A 27,342-nucleotide genomic window follows, 5' to 3' on the forward strand; every position below is an offset into this window, starting at 1 on the left:
AGAAAAGTGCAGGAATCGTTCTAATACTTAAAGGGATATTGTACACTAGATTTTTCTTTGCATAAATGTTTTGTAGATGATCCATGTAAGAGTGTTTTTATAACAATGTTTCCTTATTTTTTTTAATAACATTGTGCTGATTTTCAGACTCCTAACCAAGCCCCAATGTTTTAGATGTATACTGATGGCTACAGATTCCTGCAGCTCCTGTTTGTATAATCTGTCTTTTCATTTGCAGAGAAGGGGGGAGTGTCTGCTGTTCCTGATTTCCCAGCCCCTTTAACTGGGTGTCCCAGCCTAACCTCATCAACAGTGCTAAACTGTGAGCTGCTGAGTAAGTTTTTAAAAAGTTTTATACTGGATTTTTAGATTAGTATCTGTGCATATTCTTCTTTATAGTAGTGTCTATTACATGAAGTTACCTGAAAATGGGGCACAGAATTAATCTATTATGGTTCAGATACAGTGCACAATGAACAATTAAAAAAAAATAAAAAATACTATTTTTAGATGCACCACTTGAAATAGTTAGTTGAAACATAGCTCCATCTGTGTATGTGTCTTGAACACTGCCATATAGTGTGAAGACAAATGCATGCTCCTGAGACTACCTAGATATTCTGTCAAAGAAAGAAGCCAAGTTTCAACTAAGCATACAAAATGAAAGATATTTAAAATTGCATGCTCTATTTGAATCATGAAAGTTTAATTTTTGAACTCCATGCCCTTTTAAAATGGAGATTTTTTTTTTAATAAAGAATCTCAGGTTCTTGTCCATTTATGAAAAAGCCAAAAATGGTTACTTAGACACATAGCAAACTGCCTCAAATCCCCAATTCAACTTTATAATAGATTGATAAACAGATCAGTTGATGTTTTGTTCATCCAAACTGCCTGCTGAATTATTCACAGCATGTTATCTAGTACGGCTGCTATAACGGTGCTTGTGTTATATGATATAGATGCTGTAGGACTGTTAAACTGAGCTTTGTTCTAATTGACATTCTAGTAGTTTTGTAAGATCATTTCACATTGTCCAGAAGTCACTCATTTATATTAGAGCTATAGTAGAAGAACAGTGTAACTAAGGTTAGACTAATTCCGTCTTTTACATTTATGACCTTAGAGTTGAGAAATCTGAAAGCACTTAGTGAAGTTATGCTTTATTTCCTGCATGTATTCTCTGCAGAGGATATTTACAAAAGGGCATATACAATTTTACAATTACAAGAAAACAAAAGACATTTTTTTTAAAACTAAATGAATAATAATAATTTTTACTCCTCGCATCTTATGCCTTAGCACTGTTAAGAAATAGCCTTTAATTACTTGCCCTCTTTGAGTCTTTACTGTCTCCTTAAACACAGTATGATATTTTTCAATTTGCTTTTGTTCTCTTGGAATCCTCTCTTGAAGAGTAAATCTACAAAGTCTCAAGAGCGTGCACATGTTTTATGGCAGCAGTGTTGGCAACAATATTCGTAGCAATCTTATACATTCTTGCAAAGATGCAAAATAAATCAATAAACCATTATAGTTTACTAATCTAGAGGAAAAGTTGATTAGGTCACTCAATGTTAGACAGAAAAAACTCCAACATTTTTACTTGTCCATTGAGATAGCTTACTTATCTTGGAGATAGATAGATAGATAGATAGATAGATAGATAGATAGATCGATAGATAGATAGATAGATAGATAGATAGATAATGGTTTATGAAATTAGGTTTTTAAAAATTTGATGCAATATTTTAATAATAATATTTTAGTACTTATAGAACCACATTAAAGGGACATTGTTGAGGAAAAATTGCAGGTAATTTGTTTCACTACTTACCCTGGAACTCTATGTGTTTAATCCTCAGAAAGAGGTTAAGCACATAGATAAAGCCCCACCCAGGAACTGCAAAGAACTGCTTGTAAGCTAGTCAGCAGGAAACAGTCAGTAAGACATATGCACTGGCATTCTCACAACCAACCTCTTACGGTTCCCAAATGGGATTTTACCTACATGTTTGACTTGATAGTGCTTTTACACCTTATCAATGGCTTATTAAAGACTTATTTCCATGCCTAGAACTCTCTTCTACTCTAAAGGAAGGGGCATGTAAATCAAAATTAAACTTTCATTGTTCACATAGAGCATACAGTTTTAAAAATAGACATTGGTTTCCTTTGTAGATCAGCATACCTATGTAAACTCAGGAGTGTGCACGTGGCTTGAGCACTTTATGGCACTAGTGCATGTGAAGTTATAAAAATTGTATTCGAGACACATGCATGCTCCTGCGCATACCTAGGTATGGTGTTCTGCAAAGGATAACAAGAAAGTATTTATTATAATTGTTATTATAAACTCTATCTGAACCATGCAAGTTTAATTTTGGGACAGTAAAGTCAAAATTATACTTTTTAGGGTTGAGATAATTCATACATTTTATAATATCTTTCCAATTAAAATCTATTATCTATTTACTTTGTTGTATTGGAATGTTTTGTTATAAAGCATACCTAGGTAGGCTTGGGAGCAGCAATGCCCTACTGGGAGCTAGCTGCTAACTGGTGGCTGCAAATATGTATCTCTTGTAATTGTTTTACCTGAGATGTTTATCTAGCTCCTAGTAGTGCATTGCAGCTTCTTCAACAAAGGATACCAAGAGTAAGAAGCAAATTTGAGAAAAGGTGTTTAAAATTGCATGCTCCATGCAAGCCTATCATTTCTGGACAGCATAAGATTAGTCCTTGTACAAATGATTATTCAGCTAAGCTCTCATGCTATGAAATATATGTATCCTAAACTCGTCCATTAAAGGGACAGTAAAGTCATAATTAGACATTCATGGTTTAGACAGAGCATACGATTTTAAACAACTTTCCAATTTACTTCTATTATTTAATTTGCTTCCTTCTCTTGTTATACTTTGCTGAAAGGTTTATCTTGGAAAGCTCAGGAGCAAAGAACCTAGGTTCTAGCTGCTGATTGGTGGCTGCATATATATATGTCTATTGTCATTGGCTCACCCATGTGTTCAGTTAAAAACCAGTAGTGCATTGGTGCTCCTTCAACAAATGATACCAAGAGAATGAAGAACATTTGATAATAGAAGTTAACTGGAAAGTTGTTTAAAATTGTATGTTCTAGCTAAATCATGAAAGAAACATTTTGGGTTTCATGTCCCTTTAAATACAGATATAACTCCTGTCAACAGATCCAATCAATTTCTTTGTTACTACAAGTTTTTTTTAGATTGTAAATTCTCTTTTAAAAATAATCCCATTATTTTTATCTATAGCGATGAGCCTTGTTTGATAAAGATGAAGTCATTTAATGTTATGCAGTGCAGCTTATCTGACTCTTCACTAACCAGTGCTGAGCAACCTGTTAAGGATAAATAAATAATAATTGAGGGAATACAACTCATAACCAATATATTTCTTGGGAAGCACTTTTATTCGATTAATTAGGATTGATACCCTTCTCTCCGAGACATAAAATACCATTACAAGCAGTGCATTGATCTTTATAGGGGTTGCTATGAGTTTATATGGCAAATGTAATAAATTGTTGAAATGTTTTAATAATACTTTTATTTTAAACAAGCATGTCATTGTTAGTGACAGGCTAAATAGTAATTCCAGTAAAAATATTTAAAATTCATTATTCAACAGTTTTAAAAAAACACCATATTTTTAAAAGAATTTCAAAGGAGCTGTGGATTGCTTTTTTCCAATTTTCAGTGCTTCCAATTATTTCCCTGTACCCCTGTACCAAGTGACAGTCATCAGCCAATCACAGACTTATTTACATTTATACTGTGAACTCTTGCACATGCTCAGTAGGGGCTGGTGCCTCAGAAAGTGTGCTTATAAAAGAAAGCTAAAAATTTCATGATGCAATTAAACTGGAATTTTTTTTTTTTTTTTTTGTCATCCTCTATCTACCACTTTTAATGAGGCTTGTTACATCTAAGAGAGGGTAGTTCAAGGCGTATTTGTTTTTGAGCAGATTATTCTATGATCACTAAAACATCCTTTTGTTTTTATGCATTATGTGCAAACATAAATACATTTTAAATAGTTTTTTTGCCACCACTTCAGAATAACTATGTTTAAAAAACAAAACAAAAAAACTTTAATACATTTTTAAAATATCTAGGCTACCTGATGCATAATCTTCAAGACTCCAAGGTCCATCCTGATTCTACAAGATTAAGAGTTTTTGTGTTGCTTGATAGCATAAAATAGTTCACAATACTACAAATATACTAGTGAATTATTGCAGCTGCCACTGAGGCAGGAGCTGTATGAGTGTGGTCTACCGATGACAGCTGTATTAATTAGCCATGCCTAGATTACCCATTCGTTTGACATACTGATGAGATTCTTGTTGCCATGGGGCGCAAAACATTTGTTCGGTGCAAGAGGAACAGGGAGTTAAACAATAAATAAATAAAAAAACTGTAAACTAAGGATCACAAAATGTTAATAAATATTATAAATCTATGTTTAACCTCATGGCTGCCAGATATAAACAGTAAGAGGTTAAAAAAACACAACTATTAATAGTTATTAGATAATGGGAATGGCATAATAAAATATGGAAAAATTAAAACAGAATGGTTGGGTGATCAAGTAGGGTACTAGATAAGCGCTATTACTTATGTAACATATGCAAATCAAGTATGACAAGTCATTTACAATTAACCATACTGACAGTCTCAGTGTGAGTGCTGTCCCTGTAACATTATGCATTCCCTACATGTCACTATTCCTGTCCCCGCCAAGAAGCGTTTGCTAATTATCTGTTGCCATGCGCCCTGGTTCTGAAGACCTACATGGGAGTTCCAGAAGGATATAATTTACAATTTAATATGGAGATTCACTCTGTACAGGACAGGATTAAGCCATGTTGTGCGTTGATCAAAACCTTGATTGTGCTAGGAGTTTAAACATAATGTTTAAGTTTTAACCCTTTTAGTTTTGCACAGAAGGTGCATTTCACATTATGTTAAATATGTGTTACATTCTTCATGTTAACAAAGTATATGGGTGTCTGGGGGTTTTAGCAACAGGGGGTAAATGCTCACCTCTAGAATTCTGTTCCTTAAATCTAAGGATAATCAGCAATTTGAGTCACTCTTTAGATGCCAGTATGCCACCATTTTTAAAATGATTTATGACTCATGCATTATGTCTACAGCATGCAACTTTACATCAATATGTTCAGAAATGTTTTATTTATTTTTCTGCTATCCATTTCCCCTCCCCCAGAAAAGAATCTGAGAATGCCCATGAAGATCACAGCTCTAATTGTTTGAGCATGTTAAAGTATTATATAATTTCAATCATGAATATCCTTTATTTTATGTTGCATGCCTTGCCAAATCAAAGCGATTTTACTCTCTTGCTTATACTTATTGTTTGTATGAAGAAGGATACCTATGCTTTAAAAAGTAGCATTTGGTACCACAAACATGCCCATATGCATATAAAGCAAATTATTAGTGGTAGGGCTAAGTTGCAAAAGCGATATGGGGGCCAATTTATTATGCTGCCAATGCAGCAGTTTCCACACAAGCCTTCATGCTCGCCGGAAACATAAGTTAAGAAGCAGCGGTCATAAGGTTGCTACTCCTTAACTCGTCCGCCACCTCTGAGGTGGCGGACAGCAATCAGCCCGATCGGATACGATCGGGTTAATTGACACCCGTTGCTAGCGGCTGATTGGCCACAAATGTGTAGGGGGCGGTATTACACAAGCATTTCCCAAGAAATGCTTCTGCAGTGATAAATGCTGACAGCGTATGCTGTAGGCATTTATCGATATCGGGCGGATATGATCCGCTACAGCGGATCATGTCAGTCTGACAAATGATAAAACGGCCCCCTAGTATGTTTTTAAAGGGACATTTCACTCAAAATGTAATTCCCTATAAAATGTTTAGTAAAAAAAAGTAAAACAAAATCAGAAACAAATATTTTGCTCCCAAACAGTGCATGTTCTGCTCCCACTCCAGGCTGGAGTGCTACCGTTATTCTTAAAGGGACAGTCAAGTCAGAATTAAATTTTCATGGTTCAGATAGGCCATGTCATTTTAAACAACTTTCCAATTTATTTTTATCATCAAATTTGGTTTGTTATCTTGGTATTCTTTGGTGAAGGCTAAACCTAGGTAGGTTTCTAAGTTAATTTCTAAGCCCTTGAAGGCCAATTCTTATCTCAGTGTAACTGTATTATATTATCTTTTCACAGGTAGACAGTGCTAGTTCACATGTGTCATATACATAGCTGTGCTTACTCATGTGGAGTTATTAATGAGTCAGTACTAATTGGCTGAATTGCAAGTTTGTAAAAAGAACTAAGGTAAGGGGGCAGTCTGCATAGGCTTAGATACAAGGTAATCACAGAGGTAAAATGTGTATTAATATAACTGTGTAGGTTATGCAAAACTGGGGAATGGGTAATAAAGGGATTATCCCTTTGATGATGGGGTTCATTTGTCTACATCGGAACAACATTCCGATGTAAACAAATTGAAATCCCACAATCGTGCACGCAATCGCAAGATTTCAATGATGGGATCGGGTCAGGGGGGCGTCCCTATGACGCTAGGCACGCCCTCCAGACTGCAATCACATCCAGGAAGCACTGTTGGCTTCAGGACAACAAAACAGCTATGACGTTGTATTCCGTCCTACGGCGCTAAAGCCCGGCGCTGTTTGGACGGAATACAACGCCATAGCGGTGCTAAAAGGTTAAAGTTATGGTAAACACTCCCCTTTATAAAACCAAATCTGTAATGTTTGGGATATTTTAGATGGAGTTTAATTCATTAGTTGTAATGAAGATGCGCTATAACTTACTTTTTAATATAGATATAATATTCAAATACCCCGTGTTCCACCACGCACTTTAAAAGTAAATTTTTATGTGAGCTAACCGTTTGAATTGTTGGCCAATCAGCGCTCTAGTTACAACAAAAGTGCCATATGGGGAGAACGCTGATTGGACAACAAACCATTAGATCACAGAAAAATGTACTTTTGAAGTGGCCGGCTGAGCACGGGTTATTTGAATTTTATATCTATATGAAAAATAAGTTACAGCGCATCTTCATTACAACTAATGAATGAATCACTAACATTCCGGATTTATTTTAAAAAGGGTAAAGTTTGCTATCACTTTAAGTATGGGGACATTTATGTGACCCTGCAATATTCTAAGCAGTGATTACTTATATCAGACCACAATCTCATTTACTTCTGTCTCTAGCTGACCACAGCAAAAGAGACCAACAACCAGGCTTTTCAAGACTAACTGCTATTGATTTTTCAAAACCTTGTAAATTTTGCAAACAAAATGACAGGGTTACATTTTATATAAAAACATTTAAATTTATTTGCAGATCTAATGCAATGCCCTGCAAATATATTATAAATACTTTCTATTTAAAAGGCTTAGGTTTCAAACATTCTGTTTTATATACATAATAAAGGTTACAAATCTCCCCATGTTTTTCTTTGCAAAATACTATTTTATTTTGTAGCTTTTTCTTGTTTTGAAAATGTTCCATTAGCTACTGCAACTTTTTTTTAGGTTTCGCTGGCATAAACAGGAAAAAATAAGTTCTCAAAAACATCTTTTCAAGAAGCAGTTTTCAAGGGGCAATTTACAGTTGACAAAACAGAGAGGGCTTGTTTAGGAATTACTGAGCAAAATAAGTCTTTTTTTTTTTTTTTTTTTAAGTAAAAAAAAATGGAGTGCTTAGGGCAATCTTTGAAAACACATCAATTTTAGTAATTATACCATTAAAAGGATATTTCCACTTTTTTTTTTTTTTTTTTTTTTTTAGCAAATTCTTTCTATTCTGAGGCAGAAGCTATGTGGAATGAGAGGTTTCCTGCTAAAAAAAAAAAAAGAAGTAAACCCGAAAAGCTCTATATTGCAAAATAAATTAAAATAAGGTTGTTTCTTGTACTCTCACTCAACAAAGTGTCTTGTAATTCTAATATTCGTAGAAATATAGGAACATAAAAAGGGACATTATACCCAGTAGCGGATCTACTCAACAGAGCGCCCTGGTGCAAACTGCACTAATCAAAGTCTCGCCTGCTTTAGGATTGTACACATTCTGCACACACTTATGTATAGATTGGCTGCTGTGCCCCCCACTGCACCTGCTGCACCAATGGTAATTTCACCCCTTATTAAAGGGATATGAAAGTCAAAATTAGCCTTGCATAATTCAGATAGAGCATGTCATTTTTTAGACATTTTTAAATTCACTTCTATTTTAAAATGTGCTTAATTCTCTTGGTATCCCTTGTTGAAAAAAAAATATCCTACACTAGAGGGAGCTAGCTGCTGATTGGTGCCTGCACACATTTGTCTCTTGTGATTGGCTGACTATATGTGTTCAGCTAGCTGCTGCCAGTAGTGCAATGCTGTTCTTTCAGCAAAAAAGATAACGAGAGAATATGAAGCAAATTTAATAAAAGAAGTAAATTGGAAAGTTGTTTAAAATTGTATGTTCTATCCAAATCATGAAAGAACATTTTGGGTTTTCCTTTCACTGTAAACCCTAAAAAGTTCTTCAATGCAGATGTTATAATTTGTTAGTATGTAATTTTATCACTTGCAAACCTGCAACTCTGCGTATTTAACCCCTGTTTAACACATAGTGTAAATCAGGGGTCGAAAATCTAGAAATTTAGAAGCCAGACATTGGTATTTGTACATACATATAGAGAAACAGATAGATAGATAGATAGATAGATAGATATAGATGATAGATAGATAGATAGATAGATAGATAGATAGATAGATAGATAGGAGCTATATAGCTAAAGTGAGATATAGATAGATAGATATATAGATAGATAGATAGAAAGATAGATAGATACATAGATAGGTTGGATAGATATAGCTATATAGCTAAAGAGTGAGAGAGAGATAGCTCTCTATCTAGATAGATAGATAGATAGATAGATAGATAGGATAGATAGGGGAAAAAAAGAAAAAAAAAACACAAAAAGTTAGGGATCATGGGTAAATTTATATGAGCCAGTGACTCCCTGGCTCCTGCGTTTGTCGAGCCCTGGTTTAATTTACCACTTGTGAACCACAGAGAACTTCTGGTCCTGAGAGAAAACTGATGTTGAACCAATCAGCAGAAGAAGTTGCACAGCTGGTTTCTGGGACTACCATTGCTAATTGGCTCAGCAGCAGTCACTTTAATGTATGCATTATGTATATATAAGAAGCAACTAAGCAATATGCTGGAAAGTATTTGCATATATAATAAAATGTTTAAACTCCATTGTTTTACAGTTCAGAGATATACCCCCTTGGAAATCCTCTTGCATATATATCTATCTTATCGCCAGTTAGCTACAGGTATAAATAAGCTCCTGCACTGATAAAGCAATCTTTTTGTTGAATGTTGTAGGGTCAGGGTCCTAGACCTCGCAGAAGCATTCCAGCCTCTCAGGGGCAGAGGAAAAACCACAATCTAAATTAAATTGTAGTTGAAGCAAAATGAAATACACTACTTTATGATTTATTAGTTTTCTTTGCATAGTTAAACATTTTATGGGATATTCAGTTTTGGGGTTTTTTTGGACTTAACTGCTTTGTAGCATGTTGTAGACTAATACAAACACAAATGATGGATCTTTTATATCAGCGAAAGTTAATCAGTTGTCCTTTAGAAGCCTGTTAACATGTTCAGTCCTGTGGGTTCTGCTACACAAAGGGTTAAAATTCATATGCAAAGAAGTAAACAAAGGGAAGAGGTGGTGCCTCGTGTAGAATGAACGGGGTTGGTACTATTGCATCAGATTTTTCCACTCTAGCAGAGATGTTACAAATGTCATATCCATAAGGGAGTTGGGATAACCTCACTGAGCAAGAGCTGAATGGGAAAGACACTTTTAGCATCTTACCTTGATCTCAGGGCCAGTCTATAATGAGACCAGGTGGGACCGCTGAACACTGGTGGCACATAGAGAGCGCATGTTCTGGCTAACAGTGCATTTGTTTTTAAGATAAATTAGTCTTATATAGGGTTTGTAAGCTTGGTATGAGCTTGATCTTATGTAAAAGAGCAATCTGCTGAACTTAAAGGGCCATAATACCCAAATGTTTAAACACTTGAAAGTGATGCAGCATAGCTGTAAAAAGCTGTCTAGAAAATATCTCCTGAACATCTCTATGTAAAAAAGTTTTTTACATAGAGATGAAAAATATTTTACCTCAAAAGTTCCTCAGTAGCCACCTCCCATTGTAAAGGATTTCTAAGCAGCATTTTAGTGTGTCTGTCCTAGGACAGCAGAAGGGATGAGCATTGTGCACTCTCATATTATTTCACCAATCAGGTAAAGGAAGCTTACTATGAAATCTCATGAGAGTTAAGTCAAATCTCGTGAGATCACAGTAAAAGAGTTCATGACCTCAGCACTGCTGATGCTGATTGGCTGCTGTTCATTTCTTCATTTTTTTAATTTTTTTTACCTGCAGCTGGGAGCAGCTGAGTATAACTTTTTACATAGAACTTACTCTGCTGAGCTGAGGAGATTGTAAGGTAAAATATCTTCCTTTTTTACATAGAGATGCTCAGGTGATATTTTCCTGTCAGCTTTTTACAGTTATACTGCATCAGTTTCAAGTGATTTAGCATATGAGTGTTATGTCCCTTTAAATCTTTTACTTACAAACTATGGTTTGGTTTAAATGTTGATAGCGATAGGTGGGTATCATTTTATTTATGGACCCAGGCAGCACAAATGTCTTGAGATGCCCTGCTTGATCTTATAAGTCTTTAAAGGTTTTTAAAGGGAAATTAAAGGGGCAGCCTACTCTAGAATAGTTATTGTTTAAAAACATAGATAATCACTTTATTACCCATTTCCCAGTTTTGTATAACCAATACGGTTATATTAATATACTTTTTATCTCTGTGATTATCTTGTATCTAAGCCTCTGCAGACTGCCACCTTATTTTAGTTCTTTTGACAGACATGCATTTTAGCCAATCAGTGCTGACTCATAGGAAACTCAACTGCTGGCAGCACACTGTTATCTATATGGCACACATAAACTAAAGCCCTCTAGTTGTGAAAAACTGTAAAAAATGCCCTGAGATAAGAGGCAGCCTTCAAGGGCTTAGAAATTATCATATGAGCCTAATTAGGTTTAGCTATCAACAAAGAATTCCAAGAAAACCAAGAAAAAATGATAATAAAAGTAAATCGGAAAGTTTTTTTAAAAATTGCATGCCCTATCTGAATCAAGAAAGTTTAATTTTGACTAGACTGTCCCTTTAAGCACTAAATACATTTACAAGCATAGTATTGAGGTTATTTCCTGTCTCCCTGTAGTCATGGGTGCCTCAATTTTGAAATCTCTTTCACTACATTCCAGTGCGGATATGTTTGCACATATGCAGCAACTCTCAGATACCTTTTGCGATTCCTAGTAGGGAGGTGCATTAAATGTATTTAGTGCTTAATGTCCCTTTAAGGACACACATTGTGAGTGGTTGCCTATATATACCTTCAGTATTTTATTATAATTTGATTATCTTTTGGGATATTTAGAGTATTGCAAGCATACAACAAAAACAAATCAACAAACATGTCACATGATTTAAAATTTTCAGCAAAGAAATGTTGGGAGCCATTATGTTATATGATAAAAGGGAAGTCATCAATTATCATATATGTCTTACAGTTATTCATTATTTACCAGGTTTTTAATTAAATTTCCATTTCAGCCTCTTAAGTTAATAACTAAACAACTAGTCCTCATACCAGCCAATAATAACCATTCATTCTTACACCATACTGTGCTCTCAAACAGACCATATTGGTAGATACACTATATGGCCAAAAGTATGTGTACATCCCTAATAATTATTGAGTTTAGGTATTTCAGCCACACCCATTGCTAACAGTTGCATATAATACAACACATAGCCATGAAATCTCTGTAGGCAAACACTGGCTGCACAATGGTACTGAAGAGCTCAGTGACTTAAAATGTGGCACGGTCAAGAGAAGCCACCTTTGACAAAAGTGAGTTAGTGAAATTTCTGCCCTACTAGATCTGGCCCAATCAGCTGTAAGTGATATTACTATGAAGTGGAAGAATTGAGGAGCAACAATAGCCCAGCCACAAAGTGGTGGACCATGCAAACTCACTGAGGAGGGCCACAGAGTGATGAAGCATGTAGCATTAAAACATGTCTTTCATCTGTTGCATCACTCATTACTGAGTTCCAAACTGCTTCTTGATGGACCATCATCACAAGAACTGTGCATCAAGTGTGTCATAAAATGGGTATCTATGGTTACCCAGCTGTACACAAACCTCACATCAACATGCACAATGCCAAGTGTTAGCTGGAGAGGTGTAAAGCATGCCACCACTGGAATCTGGAGCAGTGCGAACATGTTCTATGGAGTGATGAATAACACTTTACTATGGTATGGTGTGGTGGATGCCAGGAAAAAGCTACTTACACGTATGCATAGTGCCTACTGTAAAGTTTGTTGGAGGAGAGATAACGGTCTGGGGCTGTTTTTCAGGGTATGGATAGGCATCTTTGTTCCAGTAAAGGGTCATCTTAATGCTAAAAGATACAAAGACATTTTAGGCTGCTGGGTACTTCTAACAGTTTGGGGAAGACCCTTTCTTGTTTAAGCACAATTGTGCCCCTCTGCACAAAGCAAGGTCTATGAAGATATGGTTTGACAAGTCTGGTGTGAAGGCTCTTGAGTGACATATACAGAGCCCTAACCTCAAACCCTTTAAACAGCTTTGGAATGAATTGAAACACAGATTAAGAGTCAGACGTTTTCATTCAGCATCAGTACCTGACTTTAGAACTACTCTTTTGGCTAAATGGGCACAAATTCCAACAGACACACTCCAAAATCTTGTGGGAAGCCTTCCTATAAGAATGGAGGCTTATATAGCTGTAAAGGGGGAGATAACTTCATATTAATGCCCATTGTTTAGGAACGGAATGTCCAACAAGCTCATATAGGTGATGGTTACAGTATCCACATACTTTTAGCCTTAAAGAGTAACTATAAATAATATTCAAAGTGCTGCTAATATTGTTCAGATTCCTTGTCACTCATAAAAGATAACAGTTTAAAAGCACCTCACAAAAGTGAGAATTCTCAAAATAATTATGGAAAAAGGCTACCTGCCAGAAGCTATGGTTGTCAAAAACAAACAAACAATGAGATGTTCAGCTTTTGTTAGACATAGATAAGGGGTTGACAACCTGTGGCTTAGTTTCCATTGAGGTGGAAACTGGTGGTAACATACAAATTCTCCATAGACTTTAATGGAGATAAATGTGTTTTTTTGTTTTTTTTAAATAATTTTTATTGAAGTCATGAGCCAACATAACAATCAAGGTTCATCCACAGTCCAGCACAATACAGAAAATAAAAAGAAATATGGCATACATTAACAGAACTAAAATGTTATGGACAACAACATAGCGGAGAGTCTCTTAATCAACTAGAAAACTAAGCTGGGTAAGCACTAGGGCCATCCCAATAGTGTACGGGGCTTATCTAAAGTTGCAGTCGTCCGCAATGCGGTATTGAAGTCTACCAAAAGGGGAAATCATGAAGGAGTTAGACCAAGTTCTGCCATTGCATGGTTAACTGGACTGGGCAAAGGTAGGTGGGACTTCATTTTTATATTATGTGAGGAAACAGACAAGACAAAAATGAAAATGCTCCTCCCCTAGTCAGAGGGACCACTTTTGAACTAAAATGAGCTAGCGAAAGTAGGCTGTGGGGAGGGAGCTTATAGGATGGTTATTCTTGGGTTAAAGGTAGAAGAGGGGGAAAAGAATGCAGCGGGCTAGAGCCGCTCTTATTAGAAAAGAGGGGGGAGGTGGGAGGGCGGGGCTATCTGAGATGACCATACTAGTGTTAAGGATTACAAGTGGGGAGCATTCAGTTATGATAAGGAAGATTAGTTTCTTATTTATCACAAAGACATAGACAATTTTTTATATCAAAATAGATTGAAAGCAGGAGCTAACTTATGTGTGGAGTCAGATACACAATAGTAGGAGGTCCCTATCTACTTACAGAGGCGACATAAGTTCTAAGAGGGTCATACTTGATTTCCACAATAAGCATGATGATGATTTATGTTGATAGCTTGTATGAGTGTCCACAGTGATGTCCCAGTTTATCAATCTGATATCCTTATATTAGTAAGTGGTATTATAAATGCAAGGCATAATATAGGAGTGGATGTCTAATTAACATACATATGGAACAGGTTATAAACTAATCAACAGGAAAGAGAACAGTAACACAGCAAACTATGCAAAGAAGAATATTTTCTCTGGTATAATAAACTATTTAAGTACATAGGTAAACACAAACAAAATATACCTAATCCTTAGGGAATAATGCCAGAATAAATTAGTATTTAAAGGGGTAGGTATTTCAAGTATAGCGTTAATGCAGTATCAACATCAGATCTCTCATGCTCCTTATAGCTCCCAGCAACCCTGTCAGAAATACATATGTTATTTACTCATAAAATACCCGTTTAACTGTTGGGATAGGGTGTATTAGTAGATTTGGGGATCCTAGACCAAAGGGATCTTTAACTTTCTGAGATTGGTATCTGGGAGTCTCAATAGTGTGTTACCTTATCTTATTCTAGAGCAAAACACTTTAGCTATGAACAGCATATATAACGATCTGTTGTTTATAAGAAAATATTGGACTAAACAAGACTAAATATAGCCATACAAGTGGCTCAAGCTAAAATAACATGATTTACAATACAATGGAGGGTTCATAAATGATGCATTTCAGTAGGCTAAAGAGAAATGTTAAACAGTCTAGTTGCTTATAAATGGATACCAATTCATATCTAATCTGAAAGAAAATGGCAATAACCATGTGTGTGGTAGTTCTATAACCTTAAAGATATAATATGGTCACCTATAGTCTAGTATTAGAGGTATAAGACAGATACTGAAGTTTGGATCGACTGCTGTGTGCCAAAACAGCGGGAGGGGCTATATACTCTCCATCTCCTCATAAGCATATAGCATGTGAATTGTGGAACAGCCTAAACCAGCATTACTAATCAGCACATATGTAACAGTGTCTATATAGATATATAGGATATTGAGCTTTAGATCTTAAGTGGTGGCTATACTCAGTTGTAGGAGAAATTGTGTACTAATCCGAGTTGATTTTGTAATATATTTCCTATGGGACATTTCTCTACTACCTTTTGGAACCAAATTGGCGACCATACTGCCCTGGCACCCTCCACAAAACTAACTTATGGTAAAAAGCAAGTGACGGTAGGAGAGGCCAATATAACCCATGTAATCATTCAGGGGCATAAGGGGCATATAGCTAGTGGTAATGAGGCAATGGTTATCTACAATAAGGGATAAAAAGTAATAGAAAGTATTAGTCGCTTAGATGTCCAGTGAGAGATCGATCTAACCTACTCCCAATTTCTGATTTTGCATGGGAAAGTCACTACCACTCTGTAGGCAGGTGTCCTTCAGTCTCATCTGTAGCACGGCCACTGCCGTCACTGAGATCTTGGCTACGATGAAGGGTAATGACAGCAGTACAACAGCCATTTGGCCAAACGCTCCTTTGTAAGCAGGCCGGAGCTCATTCCACATCTCGGTAGGGACATCAGGTGAGATCTCCGCTGTGAGTTGAAGTGCTGTGGTGTGAACCAGAACCTTTATTAGCAGAAAAAAATCAGCCGCTGCGCTCTCTTGTCGTGACAGCTCTGTCGCTCTAAGTCGCGGCTACTTCTAGGAGCTCCTGTTGAGTGAGTGTAGGCTGTCCCAGCTGGGACTGAAGCAACTGCGTAAGATGAATGCTGGTTTGTCCGCACGAGCCCTGAGGTATGTGTTGGGTGAGGGTACAAACTAATACTGGCATAGCCTGGATCAGCTGTGGAAGCTGGTGGTATCGGAGTTTGCAAAGTCTTTAGTGACGCAGCTATGCAGCTCCTGTCCGCTGTTCTATCTGTTCTCTGTGTGGCGCACTCGGGGGAGAGTAGGTCATTCAGGTTTTGGTATATATCTCCAGCTATAGCGATATGGTTGTTTAGCCATGGGAGTTGGCGAGATGATGATGATGTAAGCTCCGGGGTCCTCGCCTCTGGTGTGACCTCTAACACCACGTTGTCCTGAGTATCGCTAGCCGCTCCCCTCATTACCGATGTTAGTGTGTCTGACAAGTCAGTAAAGCAAAGATCTAATTGTCGATCGAGGTTCTGCAACAAATCATGCAACATCCCACGAGTCACCTCCATGTTCACTATACACTGGTTATTATGTAGTCTGAAGTTATGTTATGTTCGGCGAGCCGGGAGAGGGTGTCTAGGCTTCTGCGTAACAGGGCCTCAGATTATATAAATATCGCCAAGTCGGGTGTTTTCTTGTTCAGCAAGCTTTCATGCAGATGGTCAAGTAGTTTTCAGCTGTCCATACTATTTGATGATAGGAATAGTTTAAGGTTTTAAAATCTCAGGATGGAGATCACTGAATTTGCGCCCTCTCCCGGTGCTGCCCAGCCACGATCCCCCGATAAATGTGTTTTTCACCAGTTTCCCAAATATACGACATCAATGGAAACTAGGCCTATGTTGTGCTGAATGTAGCCCTCAGTGGCCTTTAGCAGTGATATGGTGCTAGTCCACATATTTACAGAGTGCATTAGGAAGTAAAAGATGCAGCAGAAAATTCAGGGATTAAAAGAATAAGAGAGTTTAGAGCCAGGGATCTAATCTGAGATCTGATTTATCTTTGGTAACTGTCAAAGTGGTTGCAGGGTCAGGGGTTTAATCTGAGATCTGATGTTAGAGGGGCTGCTGGACCAGGAATCTAATATGATTTCTGATGAGAGTATAGTGGCCAGGAGTCTGATTTGAGGTATTTTGTAGGTATAAGGTTTACAGAGGGGCTGCAGGGCCAGGGGTATGATTTGAGGTATTTTGTAGGTATGAGGTTTACAGAGGGGCTACAGTGCCAGGGGTTTGATATGAGGTATTTTGTAGGTATAATGTTTACAGAGGGGCTGCAGGGCCAGGGGTCTGATTTGAGGTATTTTATAGGTATGTGGTTTACAGAGGGGCTGCAGGACCAGGGGCCTGATTTGAGGTATTTTGTAGGTATGAGGTTTATAGAGGGGCTGCATAGCCAGGGGTCTGATTTGAGGTATTTTGTAGGTATGAGGTTTAAAAAGGGGCTGCAGGGCCAGGGGTCTGATTTGAGGTATTTTGTAGGTATGAGGTATACAGAGGGGCTGCAGGGCCAGGGGTCTGATTTAGGTATTTTGTAGGTTTGTGGTTTACAGAGGGGCTGCAGGGCCAGGGGTCTGATTTTAGGTATTTTGCAGGTATGTGGTTTACAGAGGGGATGTGGTGCCAGGGGTATGATTTGAGGTATTTTGTAGGTGTGTGGTTTATAGAGGGGCTGCAGGGCCAGGGGTCTGATTTGAGGCAGTTTGTAGGTGTGTGGCTTACAGAGAGGTTGCATAGCCAGGGGTCTGATTTGAGGTCTTTTGTAGGTGTATGGTTTACAGAGGGGCTGCATAGCCAGGGGTCTGATTTGAGGTCTTTTGTAGGTGTGTGGTTTACAGAGGGGCTGCATAGCCAGGGGTCTGATTTAAGGTATTTTGTAGGTGTGTGGTTTACAGAGGGGCTGCATAGCCAGGGGTCTGATTTAAGGTATTTTGTAGGTGTGTGGTTTACAGAGGGGCTGCATAGCCAGGGGTCTGATTTAAGGTATTTTGTAGGTGTGTGGATTACAGAGGGGCTGTGGTGCCATGAGTCTGATTTGAGGTATTTTGTATGTGTGTGGTTTACAGATGGGCTGCAGGACCAGGGGTCTGATTTGAGGTCTTTTGTAGATGTGTGGTTTACAGAGGGGCTACAGGGCCAGGAGTCTGATTTGAGGTCTTTTGTAGGTATAAGGTTTACAGAGGGGCTGCAGGGCCAGGGGTCTTATTTCAGGTATTTTGTAGGTGTGTGGTTTAAAGAGGGGCTGCAGGGCCAGGAGTCTGATTTCAGGTATTTTGTGGGTATGTGGTTTACAAAGGGTCAGGGGTCTTATCTGATGTATGTGGCTAACAAAGAAGCTGCAATGCTAGGGGTCTGATATGAGATCTGATATGAGTACTGGCTTATAGAAGGGTGGCAGTGTTATCGGCTTTGGCCTGATCTACATTTTTATTAAATGATTAGATAATTGTTCTTTATTAAATATACCCAAAATGACAATGGAATGCAGGGTCATTTTACAGTATTACGTTGGCACAGCACTCATTGGGGGGTTTGCTCACCAATGATTTAAATCATTTCTCTTTACAACAGGCAAACTGGTAACAAACTAAGCTTATTTTTTTCAAAAGAATATTTACAATGACGAGAAATCCTGACCTTTACTAGCAGCTCTGTAACACTGTGACAAAAAAAAACAAAAAACAGCCTGGTCTTAGAAGGATCACTCACTACCAAAGCAGAAAAAAAAATCTTTACTTGGAGCAGGTAAATGAAAGGTGGCATACAGTTTAGTAAGGCTTGCCTGCTGAATCAGAACTAATTATGTCTCTGTAATAAAGCCAGCCCATATTGGGTTTCTTTGTAATTTTCACACTTTGCTCAATTTAAAAAAACCAAAAAAAAAAACAAAACAACTTTCTATCCATAATTAAAACTAGCTATATTTGAGCTTTCACACATTCTAAAGAAAGTCTTGTATTTTGAACAGTCAAAATTACTCATTCCTTCAACATCCTCCCACAGATTATAGCTAATTTGTGTCTATATATATATATATATCCAGTGAGGATGGCTGATGGATTTAGCTCAGCACCTCCTGAAGGGAAACACATTGATATTGGCTGCATACATTAAATCTCAGTTACTAGAAGCATAAATAAGTAATGCTATTGATCTGCTGTAGTAAGAACCTAAAAACTGCAACCTGTAATAGTGTAAAAATGTACATTTATCAAAATGTCAAGAAAGAATTCTGAGGACTGATTATCAGGAGCTAGGAAGAATGCATGTAATAGTTTGACAACTAATATTTCAATGTCTTGAGTAGACTTGGCTTTGGCAACTTCAACCACAAAACAAGCTTGCATCTGCACTTGAACAACAAGATTTACAATGATGTGCCTTTGCACGAGATCTCATAAAAAAAACCTAGACGGAAGCAGGAACATTTGTTCTTTATGTCTAAAGCTCAGATGAAGTGTTTGCATTTGAACTTGGGTTGCTGGCTATAATGCCTAGTTCAGTGTTTTCTTTTTGGAACATCCTTCTCTACATCAAGCAAGAAATGTTGCTAGGGGTTAGATTTTATATTTTACATGTTTTAAGATTAATATTTAGGTATATTTAGTCAAGTAATACTGCATCTAGAATTTGACTCCAGCCTTTTAATTGGTTCCTTGCTCCTAGGAGTGTGTAACTGTCTCCTTAACTTTGCTGGCTGATATCCAACTCCTGCTTGAGTGGTGTCTGGTGACATATGATGATATAAAAGCTGATGCTCTAATATATACAATTATTAGTCTCGTACACTAACATGAATAATCAATATAATCCAACAATACAGAAAGGTTTGCTATCCAAAATTATTGGGTGGAAGTGGCAGTAGTGATCTTTTATTATTATTTTTTTCATAATCAACAGGACAACCACCATACAAGGGCCACACAGGTTTGAACCCATGCTTGACGTGTAGAACTTTTTACAGCTTGTCCCCAGGTTAAAAAAAAAAAAAAAAATCAACTGAAGCCCAGACCCAGCCCTCACTGGCCTTCCATCCAAATAATTTATCCCAGCCACATAACACCCAGATAACCATTTGACATTAATTTCAACCAGATGTTAATCAGTATTTCAGGATAAATACTCATGTCTCTCTCTCTCTCTCTCTCCAGAGAGAAGTGCACTCCTCTCTGAGCAAGGAACACAGCAACCCAAACAATCGTTTTGGCCTTCATTGGGCCTCGTCAGTGAGGTGTAGCCATATTCCTCTAAGCACACTGAGCAAGGAGTCCACGTCTGGATTCCCCTTTATCCCATAGGGAGACTAAATACACACAGAGAGAAGCACACTCACAGGAACAACTGGCTCAATACTATTGTTAGCCTGTTCTATGGTAAGTTTACCACCTGGGTGCAGCTTCTTTTAGCCCAGTAATGCTTTTCACAGAGTAGAACTTTCCTGTAGTATATCAGTCTGATCCCGCCTATTACGATCAGTCCAGCGCCGAAATACCAGGCAATTCCTCTCTGAACAAGGAACACAGCAACCCCAGACGATCGTTTCGGCCTTCATTGGGCCCCGTCAGTGAGGTGTAGCCATATTCCGCTAAGCACACTGAGCAAGAAATCCACGTCTTGTTGCCCCTTTTTTCCCATAGGGAGACTAAATACATACAGAGAGAAATGCACTCACAGGAACGAACAACTGGCTCAATACCATCGTTAGCCTGTTCTATGGTGATTCTTCTCTCTGTGTATCTCTCTCTCTCTCTCTCTCTATATATATATATATATATATATATATACACACATACATACATACACACATATACATACGAAAAAATGTTTACTACATCATAACTCAGTAACCACTACTAACAAGGAAGTCATGTAATGGCAGTTTACTTCTTAAAGGGAAACCCCATAAAATTAGTTAATGATTCAAATAGTGCAATTTGCTTCTATTATTACATTGTATTTGTTCTCTTAGTATCTTTTGTTGAAAAGCAGGAGCCTGCCCATTTCCTTAGCACTATATGGCAGCAGTTTTGCAAAAATGTTATCCATTTGCAAGAGTACTACATGGCAGCAATATTCCTGCAATTTAGTGCTCCAGATGCCTACCTAGATATCTGTTCAACACAGAATATCATGGGAATGAAGCAAATTTGATAGTAAATTGGAAAAAATGTTTTAAAATGGTATGCTCTGAGTCACAAAACAAATTTGTGGGTTTCATATTCCTTTAAAAGAGCATCCTACCCATTTCCTGCCCAAGCCTGTGCCACCCCTCCCCAGTGCTCCCATACCTGTAGAACAAAGAGCATATGCTACTAGGATTCTGACCACAGTTCCAGGATTCCTTTTTGACAGCTCTTGCTAAACCACTTGGTCATACTCATCCTAAAATATATATTTTAAACTGCTCATTAAAAAGTAGCTATAGTTAGCTCATGAAAACGTACAGGTCATATAGGTTCACATGGGATTCATAATTAATGTTGGAGTCTTAGCAACAGGCTTAAAAAACATATAAAGATATTTGATGGATACTGAAGGAACTATAGGAAACATTTCTCAGTTGAAGAAAATGCATCTATTGAGACTGGAAATGAAGAGGGTCTGGTCATTTTGTTTTGACAGCCAAGCTAAAAAAATAGTATTAACAATAATGAAAACAAAATCAATATTAGCTACACTAAAAAAAAAAAAAATTGCAGGGCATGCAGTTTAGGATAATGAGGCTATAGGTAAGTATCTGTCATTTGTATGATGCTAAAAAGCAATCGGAAAATATCATCAATGTGACTTCAATAATTATGATATAAGCACTGGTAATAAAGCACTTTTTTTTTTTTACCATTTTTGTGGAATGAGGAACAAAAAAAAATAGCAAGAAGGATATAGCTACTGAACAACTAAATTACATTTAGCTGGAAAAAAAAGTTAAAAGCTGTATGTTCATAAATAGTTAAACATTATATTACAGGTTACAAAATAATGGGCAAGATATTGGTACAAAATGAGTTGGGAAGCTGATTAATAGTGGTTGTGAAAAGGTCACATAAACACAGTTTGTCATACAGAATGTGCCACATTTTCAGTTCTATGTGTTAGTTTGCCAAAGAGAAAGAACAAAGGCTTTTTGAGTCTGGAATTCCAGTTATGGTAACTTACATGCTTAAGATTCCATTAAAGGTTATATTTTAGCAAGTACATTTTGCATTTTACTAAAACAGCCCAATGCAAGCAACAAAAATAGTGTGAAAAATCTAGTAAACTGTCCCCTCTACCTGCAAAATACACCCTCTAGGGATATTGTGTCACCCTTTTAAAAGTGACTAATGACTAATGTGAAGGGCTTTTTTTTTGGCTGCCAAAGTGTTACCGCCCCTCTGTCATCCATGGGTTAAACAGCATGTTTTTTATGATGTCGGAAAACAGAATCCCCTTTCCTGCCAGATTTTAACATAGCAGCATGCAGTCTGTTTTACACAAACATTTGCATCCTTGTTAGGAGGTGTCTGTAGCGTTGCTCTTACACAGTATAACAGAAATAGATTTGTGTACAGATATATGTTAGATATATGTCTCTGTACAATTAATGTGGAAATGGAATATAATTTAATCTTTGATAAAAGGTGCTTTCTTTATAGTCTATTTGATAAATACTAAAAGTGCAGAGAAATGCATCATGTAATTACCTACACTCAGGCAAAGGGGGCACTGTATGCATGTCTGATAGAATTGTGTGTGTATGTATGTTATATATATATATATATATATATATATATATATATATATATATATATATATATATATATATATATATATATATGTGTGTGTATATATGTGTGTGTGTGTATATATATATATATGTGTGTGTGTGTGTGTGTGTATATATATATATATATATATATATATATATATATATGTGTGTGTATGTTATATATATATATATATATATATATATATATATATATATATATATAATATATTATTTTTTTAACTTGTATCCTAACCAGAAAGTCTGCACCAATTATATCCATGTAAATGTACTAAATACTAAAGGGTGGGTAAGTAATAATATCTGGTATTTTTTTTCTGTGCCTTCATATCAAACAAAAGTTATTGCCTTTATAGAGAGGAGATACGGATTTTAACTACATATGTAAATCATATATACACACACACACACACACACACACATTGATATATTGTTTTTTTAATTTTGCATTTCACTTTACTTTGCTCACATCAAGTTTGTGTCATTTATCTATTCAAAATCATTTACAATGTGTAAACTGTTACAAAATCATGATGTAAAAATCGAAAAACATCCATATTTCATAAGCCAATTGTATAGCATATAGCACACATTTTATTTAAAAAGACCATATAGCTTTTAAGTAATAAAGTCAGAAAATACAGTATGTATTAGACATTATATGCGTTTATTTTAAAGATTACAATTGTTGCAGAACTTGATAACCAATTCTCAAATTCATTGACAATTTGTAGGCAATATATACATCTGAGCATAGTAGCTGACTTTCAGATATTTACCAGTAGAGGGCGCCCTCTTACTTCTTTAACCCAACAAGAGCTAATGAAAGCATACACTACATGAATGCCTCTATTCCAGGTAGTCCTCTTTTGTGGGGATTTGCTAGTATTTTTATCGACAAACCTCTTTGGTCTGATCTTATCAGATGTATTTACTTTCACTAGCCACTTAGCACTGATGTTAAAATTGTGCTGGGGAAGAGACCTTTAGTTTAAGCCTTAGAATCAACGGGATTAAGTACAGAGAACACATAATTGCATCACAAGTAAAACCATAACCCTTTACTACATCAGAGCATATAGAACTTTAAAGATATGCAAAAATAACATGATATATCATTTCTGGAGAATACAGTACACTTTAGGAATATAAAATGGAAATAGGACATGACACAAAACCCAAAGTTGTCACACTAATCCTATAAATATATCCCAGCTACTAAACATGTAACATTGTATACAGAAAACACACTAGAGTGTTGTTCAAAACTACCTTCACTTAATTATATAATCCCAGTTGCCAAGTGAGATAAATACAGTGAGAAGCGGTAGAGCAGGAATTTAACCAGGACAACAGCAGTAACGTGGATTAACCCTTCTGTATCTAAACCCTGAGGGATGAAAGTCTCTAAAATAACTCTCTGCTTAACCCATTGGGTGACGGGCAGGGGCTTTAAATAATGCATTGCAGTCATCTCTGGCAATAAATGAGTTAAATTCCAGGCAAAAAAAATGATCGAAAGGAGCAACGTGCAATCTCTCTAGCCATTTGTTCATATCCTGCAACTTCATCTCATACTAAGAACAAATAATACACTTATACTCCTTTTATCATACTAAGAACAAATAATACACAGACACATAGTTTCATCCCTTCTATCTCGTATCAAGAGCAAATAATACACTGGTACCCCTTCTATCCCATATACCAAGAGCAAATAATACACTGACACCCCTTCTATCCCATATACCAAGAGCAAATAATACACTGACACCCCTTCTATCCCATATACCAAGAGCAAATAATACACTGACACCCCTTCTATCCCATACCAAGAGCAAATAATACACTGACACCCCTTCTACCTCATACCAAGAGCAAATAATACACTGACACCCCTTCTATCCCATACCAAGAGCAAATAATACACTGACACCCCTTCTATCCCATACCAAGAGCAAATAATACACTGACACCCCTTCTATCCCATACCAAGAGCAAATAATACACTGACACCCCTTCTATCCCATACCAAGAGCAAATAATACACTGACACCCCTTCTATCCCATACCAAGAGCAAAGAATACACTGACACCCCTTCTACCCCATAGCAAGAGCAAATAATACACTGACACCCCTTCTATCCCATACCAAGAACAAATAATACACTGACACCCCTTCTACCTCATACCAAGAGCAAATAATACACTGACACCCCTCCTACTTCATACCAAGAGCAAATAATACACTGACACCCCTTCTACCACATAGCAAGAGCAAATAATACACTGACACCCCTTCTATCCCATATACCAAGAGCAAATAATACACTTACACCCCCTTCTACATCATATCAAGAGCAAATACTACACTGACACCCCTTCTACATCATATCAAGAGCAAATACTACACTGACACCCCTTCTACCTCATACCATGAGCAAATAATACACTTACACCCCTTCTATCCCATACCAAGAGCAAATAATACACTTTCACCCTTCTATTTCATACCAAGAGCAAATAATACATATTTATAGCCCTACTGTCTCATAGCAAGAGCAAACAGTACACTTTTATCCCTTTTATCTTTTACCAAGAGCAAATAATACATATTTATACCCCTTCTGTATCATACCAAGAGCAAATAATACATATTTATACCCCTTCTGTACCATACCAAGAGCAAATAATACATATTTATACCCCTTCTGTATCATACCAAGAGCAAATAATACATATTTATACCCCTTCTGTATCATACCAAGAGCAAATAATACATATTTATACCCCTTCTGTATCATACCAAGAGCAAATAATACATATTTATAGCCCTACTGTCTCATAGCAAGAGCAAACAGTACACTTTTACCCCTTTTATCGTTTACCAAGAGCAAATAATACATATTTATACCCCTTCTGTATCATACCAAGAGCAAATAATACATATTTATACCCCTTCTGTATCATACCAAGAGCAAATAATACATATTTACACCCCTTCTGTATCATACCATGAGCAAATAATACATATTTATACCCCTTCTGTATCATACCAAGAGCAAATAATACATATTTATACCCCTTCTGTATCATACCAAGAGCAAATAATACATATTTATACCCCTTCTGTACCATACCAAGAGCAAATAATACATATTTATACCCCTTCTGTATCATACCAAGAGCAAATAATACATATTTATACCCCTTCTGTATCATACCAAGAGCAAATAATACATATTTATACCCCTTCTGTATCATACCAAGAGCAAATAATACATATTTATACCCCTTCTGTACCATACCAAGAGCAAATAATACATATTTACCCCCCTTTTATCTATTAAACGGTGTCATGCTGGAGTGCTTTACAAATCGAACTACATGCACCGCTCACACACAAAGTTCAATATTTCTGCCACAACTTCCAGAGTCCCCAAAGGGATTACACGACATTCTGATCAGAGCTGCTCCTACCTTTTTTGTTCTTTGATTATTATTTTTTTATTATGTTTTTTTTTAAAGGATTACAGGTGATATGAAAGTTTCTCTCTGCAAAGTCATTCTCCTCGGAAGCTGGAAAATAGAAAGCAGATTCATGCTACAGCTAAATGATAGGCAGCCCTTCTCAGGTTCCTTCATCAAATGTGAATGAGAGAGCACAATTCTCTCTGCCTTTAGTCCTCTCTGCTGGTTGAGTTTTGCAAGACGTTTAGAGCAGAATGTCTTGGCTTTTGTCAGTGAGAAATAATTCACATCCTTGTTTGTAGCTCTATTGGTCAAACTTCCATCCAGTCTACACAACTGCTTCTAGCTTAAAGGTACAGTGTCTCTGCCTTCCCCAGCAACACAGCCTTCATAAAATGTTAATAGGAGCTGTCTTTAGTAAAACATATGCAAGTTCCCCTAACCCCCCCCATATCTGTATCAAAAACATATAGGGTTAAATCACAGATCACAAACTAGGAACCTATATAATTTTCAGCACTAGTTTTTTTTTCTTAGGAATTCCTCCTAAATATCAAAGGCTTTGAGATGAAACTGTGGCATAAAAACGTCAGATGTGCTGCTTTTAAATTTCTTCCAGAAACTGCATGCACCTGTTTTAACTTAGCCAATACCTTATAAAATATATTTCTTCCCCTGCAATCACAAATTCTTAAATACTAAGTTTAATGTTTACAAATACAACGAATGTTTAAAGAATTTTTTTGTCATTATTTTAAAAGTTTAGTGAATTAAATCGCTAAATACAAAACAAAGAGAAGCCAAAAAGTTATTTTTTTTTATATATTGAGTTTAGTAATAAAAACTATATTTTAAATAGAAGAATATATATATATATATATATATATATATATATATATATATATATATATATATATATATATATATCAATATGAATTTAACATATGTCAGCCTCTAGGACGTTACATTAACGGTTTGATCAAGATAAGATCATTTTTTTATTAATGATTTTTTTTGGATAGCATTACAGTAATACAAAGGGAACCAGCAGAAACGTCACATTTAACCCCTTGCTTTCTATAAGAGCTGGAAATGTACTGCTCTGTAATGTTTTGCAAGGTTCCTACCAACACATGTACAGATTTTAAAATGACAGAAAATAATTTGGACCCACCTTTTTAGTGACTATTTGTGAAAAGAACTCATCAAATCAACTCGTTTTGGTATCTCAGATGAAAAGTCTGTGTAATAAGTGTTCAGTTTCTTTCCA

At 36.5% G+C, this 27,342-nt stretch overlaps 1 protein-coding gene across 2 annotated transcripts in view; it reads right to left on the reverse strand.

The window, feature by feature from the left end:
- Positions 1 to 27,342, reverse strand: part of BDNF (brain derived neurotrophic factor) — a 95,953-nt gene that overhangs the window by 68,440 nt on the left and 171 nt on the right. The window contains exon 1 of one of the 2 annotated variants that reach the window (XM_053720392.1): positions 27,247 to 27,342. This exon is cut by the window's right edge and continues 171 nt beyond it. The gene's annotated coding sequence lies outside the window, so the exon portion shown is untranslated. Of the gene's footprint in view, positions 1 to 26,081; positions 26,309 to 27,246 lie in introns of those variants that run through there. The other variant, XM_053720393.1, reaches the window with a different exon arrangement.

The sequence above is a fragment of the Bombina bombina genome, chromosome 7 (assembly GCF_027579735.1).
Source record: "Bombina bombina isolate aBomBom1 chromosome 7, aBomBom1.pri, whole genome shotgun sequence".
Lineage (NCBI taxonomy): Eukaryota > Metazoa > Chordata > Amphibia > Anura > Bombinatoridae > Bombina > Bombina bombina.